A 6,000-nucleotide genomic window follows, 5' to 3' on the forward strand; every position below is an offset into this window, starting at 1 on the left:
TCGTGTCGTCGTATGCCTCTATGTTCACAGGTTTAAAGCCTTGTGGGAATTCATGGTCCAGTACTTCTTTGGTGAAGCACAGGGGGTGAGCGACCCCTCTGTATCTGGGCGCGTTTTGGTATGCAGTCGGCTGTTGTTTTGTCCGGAGTTTATTCCGAACTGGTATTTGGCTTTTATGAGCGTTTGGGTGACCATAGTCCCTCGCCGGGGTGTGTCCTCCAGATCCATAGATGGACCTGGCTGCACCGGCTTTCTTATCCAGGTGCCCACGTAGATCGTGCGCTGCGTCAGTAGCCATTCTGTTACGGTTGTGGAGCGGTACGTCTGGTCTCCTGGTCGTATTATTCTTTGGTGGAACGGCCTCGTTGTCGAATTCTGGCAGTAGCTTGCGCTTTGGGTAGCTTTTCGTATGGCGATCGTCACCATATCTTTCTTCGGTGTCTAGCACTTTATTCCATCTGTGAATGAGCTTTTCTTGTGCGGCCTTGAGCCGTTGCTTCTGCTTTCTTAGACTTCTTGCTATGGCCATAAGCTTTCGATGGTGGTTGTCTCGTTCCACTCGTTCGTCTGGGATGGTGAATGTATCGTCGTCCGGACTGTGTTCCTGTTCCGGGAATATGTTCCTGTTTGGCGTGACCTGGCTCATCCTGCTCCGTCGCTGGGTCCGTGTGGTCGTTGCTGCCTTCTGGTATGTCGACCCTTCTTGTGCTCTTGTCACTATTTTTGCTGTTGCTGGACTTTGAGCGACGTCTGCGTCGCCGTTTTGGATTTTGCTCGGACGTTTTATCTTCCGGACTATCGCTGTCGTCCTTCTTGGGCGCATCCACCATGTATATATCGTGTGACAAGGTGGTAGTCCCGCGCCCAGAGATTCTGAAGCTTCTCCTGCATCGTCGTCCATACCGTCGATGTCTTCAGAGTCGAGGTCAAGCATGTCGGTTAAATCATCGATCGTGGCAATGAAGTGGGTGGTGGGTGGGCAACGAATTCCTTCGTCGCCTGCTTCCCACTTAGGCCGTACATACTTCGGCCCAAAGCCTCCTGACAAAGAGAGAGACTTTAATGAGTTTAGCATGTCGTCAAAAGGCGAGTGCTGGAAGATATCCGCAGCGGTAAACTCCATGACTGGAGCCCAATCTGGCTCGACTGGCTCGAGGGTATGCGGACCGGAACCAACGACCGGATACGAGTCCGCGGGCCCGGGGTTATAGGATTCCACAGAGGTGAGACCTATGTTCGGCTCCACCACCGATGAATATGCGGCCATCGGGGCGGGGTCCACCCCTCCGTCCTTAGGCAACGCAACCTGCTCCGGATTTAGATCCGGGGCTACTACCGGGGTGATATCCTGAGCATTGTCCGACAACAGGTTGTCGGGGGTTGGGTACGACATATGCCAAGGATGGCTTATCATGGTGGGAGCGAGTAGAACGTCGCCGGTGCCCGGAAGCGGGGTGAGGCGAAGACATGCACACCGGTGGAACTTACCCAGCTTCAGGGCTCTCCAAGGAGATAATACCCCTACTGCTGCTCTGTGGGGTCTCCGCATGGTCACTATGGCAAAGTGGTTACAATGGTGCTCCTGGCGCTGTTTCTGGAGGTAGGAGAGGGCAAGGCTAGCTCACTCCTTCCTATGCTCTAAGATCTATCTCTATCTGGGTCCCAACCCTTTGCATGGGCTTCCTGGGGGGTTTATATAGGCCTAACCCCCAGGGGTACAATGGTAATCTGACTGGGCGCGGGTCCCAGCCGTCTGTCTCTCAGGTCGTCCTCCTCTCGGCCGACTACTGGGGCCCGCCGACTGGCGGGTCCCGCGGACAGGCCTGATACTGTAGCGGTGCTCCTGATGACGCTGGCTTGGTCATGTGGTCATGGCAACAGCGCCGCCGTCTGGCGTGCGTTCACTGTCGCCATTCCCCATCTTGTCTGGTTAATGGCGTGCGGGGCCCGTGGGAGGGGTCGGCCGACTCCAGGGGGCCGACTCCCACGGGTCCGTCTTCTGGGCGCTCGTGCCGTCTTCTGTCTACCCACTGACAGGCGGCCCCGCCGTCCTTGGGTCGTACAGGCAGGCGTCGTGGGCACAGTGCACCGCCCACTGTGGCTGAGGTCAGGGCAGGCATGGCAACAGTGCCGCGTCTCGCTGGAGATCTTTAGTGATATGGCTTACTGTAGCCATGCTGGCCCCTTGTAAGCAGGGGGGACGGCCACGCCGTGGCCGTACCCTGCCTCGTCCTTCGAGACGAGGGTGGAGTCGCGGGCCGACTCTCCATAGCCGGCCTCTCTGGAAGTCGTCGACCATGAGCTGACTTATCTTGGAGTCGCCATCAGGGACTCGGCTTATCTTGGAGTCGCCGTCTGGGACTCGGCTTATCTTGGAGCCGCCGTCTGGGACTCGGCTTATCTTGGCGTCGCCGTCTGGGACTCGACGCATCTTGGAGTCATCCCTGGGACTCGGCAGAACTTGGAGTTGTCCCTGGGACTCGGCATAAGTGGTGCTACTTAATCCAATGTCTTGAAAGGTTTTGGGCCTGGGGTTTGCCTACCCGTGGCCCATTAGTCCGACAGTAGTCCCCGAAGCTAGGGAGGCTCCGTGGATACTGCGTCGTGGGGCCTCAACAGTTTCATTCTTCTAGGACTTCGCTTGCCGTCTTCCTTCAGGCCGACTGTCCGAAAGTCGGATTCACAGAGGGTCGTCTTGCTTCGTAGAGAGTTCGAAAGTCGTGGCGGGAGACCAGGCGGCGTGCCTGATATGCTTCCCCGCGGCCGCCCGCCGCGGTCTTATCGCGTGGTGCCACGCGGCGAGGATAGTCTGCCTACCCACGCGCGCGACGAGACAGGCCGTCAGGCGGGGCCCGCCACTGCCGCGCCTCGGCAAACAAACGGATCCGTTGTGGCCGTGCAGACGGTTGGGTTTCCCACGTCGTTACTACGCGCAGTAACTTCGTGGGGTAAATCTTGGGGGGCGTGGGGTCCTGCGCGCAATTAATCCCAACCCCGCCCCATCGGCTTCTCAGCCCTTAAGGCTATAAGTAGGCGGGGGGAGCGGAGCGGCAAGCACGCGCGCCCATCTTTCCTGCTCCCCCGCCTCCTCTCGCCTCCTTTCCTTCCTCTTGCTGCCGTCGAGCAAAATCACACCGCACCAACAGCGATGAGCTCTTCCTCCGCCGCCGCGGCTCCCGCCGTGCGCTCCGGCTTGTGGGACGGCTCGGAGGTGGATGATGACCACATCGAGTTCCTCGGCAGGACGCGTCGCCTCCCCGGCGCAGTCCTCGTGCGCGCGCGTGCCGTGCCGGCGGGAGAGATATCGCCGGCGCCGGAGGAGGGCGAGCAGGTCATCTTCCACTCGCACCTCATGCGGGGCCTGGGGCTCTCGGCGAGCGGCTTCTTCCGCTCCTTCCTGGAGTTCCACGGTCTCCAGCCGCACCACCTCACCCCGAATACGATGGTGCTGCTGTCTGCCTTCGCCACCCTGTGTGAAGGCTTCCTGGGCGTCCTCCCCACAATCAAGCTATGGGCAGAATTCTTCTCTTCCAAGTTCGGCACGCACGTCACCGGTGTGCCGGCTCAATGCGGCGCCTTCATCGCGATGAGGCGGTCGACGGCCGACAATCTGTTTCCCGCCATCGCGTTAATCAAATCGGTGAAGATGTGGCAACGGACGTACTTCTATGTGAAGAGCGTTGCCCCCGACGGGGGCTGGGTCAATCTGCCGCCTTATGAAGCCGTCGCACCGGCTGAGAGGCTCCCCAGCTGGTCTAATCGAGCCAAGACGCTGACTCCCACCGGAGCCGCCGCCGTGGCGCGGCTCCAAGTCCTGACGCAGTCGGAGGGCCTCATTGGGGCCGACTTGCTGGCCGCCTTTGTGGTGCGCTGAGTCCTCCCTCGTCAAGGCCGGCCTCATCTGATGAGTCAGATGAGCGACCACCGGGACCCGAGTCGGATGTGCACCCGCGCATCCCCCCTCCAGTGGTAAGTGGCATCTCTTTATTGCTTTGTCTTCTTCATAGCCGACTCCGACTTCTGATTTTCATTGGCTTCTCTGAATAAGAACCCCCTCATGCAGCCCGTAGCCGGCATCACGAGACCGCCCCGCGAGTTCGTCCCCGACCGAGCGGAGAGCGACGTTGACGACCCCGACTTAGGGGCGGCGGTGATGGAAGCCGACGCCGAAGGCGGGGGAGGAGGAGCGGGAGGCGGCCTCAGGCCCTCGGCCACCTTCGCCGACTCGCCTGATGACGACGCCGAAGGGGAAGTCGTCCCGCGCCACCAGCCAAGGGTCGGCCCATCGGGCGCGGGTTCCTCCGCCGGCCTGGCCGGCCAAGGCGGCTTGAAGAGGCGCCAGACTGGGCCGAGTTCATTCGGCGGCAAGCCCAAGATGCTCAAGGGGGCGGCCGCCGTGACCAAACGGGGGGAGGCGGCCGCGAGGGCCAACCGCTTCCGCAAGGAAGTGAAGAGGCCGCCGCTAGTATCTGCGTAAGTGTTTCCTCCTTCGACCTTATTTCCCCTCGATGAATCTCATCCGAGTTTCTCTTTTTCATTCCTTTTTTGCTTCAGGGCTCCCCTCACCCTTGAGAGGGTCGCCGTCCCCTCCGTCATGGGGTCGGCGGAGACGTCAGCCACCAGTCGGCGGGTTGACCCTACCGCCGACCTCCGGGAGGCGACGGAGCGAAACGCGCGGGAGAAGCACTACGAGGAGGAGGCCGCCCACTTGGAGAAAGCGGAGGCCGAGAAGGCGGCGGCCTCCGCCCAGAGAAAACTGGAAGAGGCCGAGGCCGCCGCCGCAGCAAGGCGGCAAGCCAAGGAAGCCGCTCACCGCCAATCGGCGTTGCTCGTCATCCCGCTGTCCTCGGCGCCACCGCCCCCGGAGTTCACGGGGAAGACTGGAGAAGCCGGCACCGAGAACCCCGTCGTGGAGAAGGAAAGCGGCGAGGCCTCCATGTCAGACATGCTCGTGCCGCCACCGCCGCCTCCGCCGCCGTCTGGGAGAGCGCACGGCAAACAGCCGGCGGGCCCGCCGGTGCCGCCGACTGCGGACGAGTTGCGGCGGGCCCGAGGCGAGGCTGCTTCTCCAAGTTGCCTCGCCAGTGCGCCGCCGTCTTGAGAGGGCGACCTCGGCGCCGCGACCCCGGGAGACCGGCGCAGCCAGCTCGGCAATCCCAGACGCCGAGGCGACGAGCGCCGCGCCCGTTGGGTGGTTGCGCGGAGGCGGCACAGGGCCGCTGAACCAAGCGCTTCTGGACGTCCAGGCGAAGCTGCAAGCTGAAGGATAAGCCCTTCAAAACTGCACCAAGGCACATCTGGCAGCGCGAACGGCCGTCCGAGTATGTCTCTATCTTTTGATTCTTGTTTTTCTCTGTGGGGGCCCGCCAGCGCACCCACTGGTTGTAGTCCCCGAGTTTCGGGCCGGCTGCTGAGCAGGCGGTTCGGAACTCCCTCTGGAGAGTTCCAAATATTAACTTTGTCTGAAATGCTTTATTGCAGGAGTATCACAACCTCCGAGCTACCGCCTTCAACCGCAATGTTGAGGAGCTAGGCAGGCGGACTGCCGTCTTGGCGGAGAGCGGGGTGAGTCCTTCTTCTTTTTCGGGGGGGGGGGCGCTGGCGCACCCGCGGGCTGTAGTCCCCGAGATTCGGGCCGACTGCTGAGCAGTCGGGCCTGATCTTCTCAGCGACTTTCTTTGTTGATGACTCATCGTCTTTCTTCTTTTTTTTCTTCTTCAGAGGCCAACGACGCCCTTCAGCAGCAGCTGGGCGAGGCCAACACCGCCTTGCGCACCAAGGAGGAGGAGTGCAGCAAACTCGCCATAGAGCGCGACCTGCTGGCTGCACAGCTGGCCGGGCAGAAAAAGCTGCTCAAGAAGGCGCAGGATGAGGCGGAGAAGAAGGAGGCCGCTCTCCTGGCCGAGTTCGAGAGCGAGCGCTCTTCCTGGACTGACAAGGAGGCGATGCTGACCTCCGGCTTCCATGAGATCGAAGACATCGTCGATGGTGAGTTTCTTT

The sequence above is a fragment of the Triticum dicoccoides genome, chromosome 3B, assembly GCF_002162155.2.
Source record: "Triticum dicoccoides isolate Atlit2015 ecotype Zavitan chromosome 3B, WEW_v2.0, whole genome shotgun sequence".
In the NCBI taxonomy this organism is placed as follows: domain Eukaryota; kingdom Viridiplantae; phylum Streptophyta; class Magnoliopsida; order Poales; family Poaceae; genus Triticum; species Triticum dicoccoides.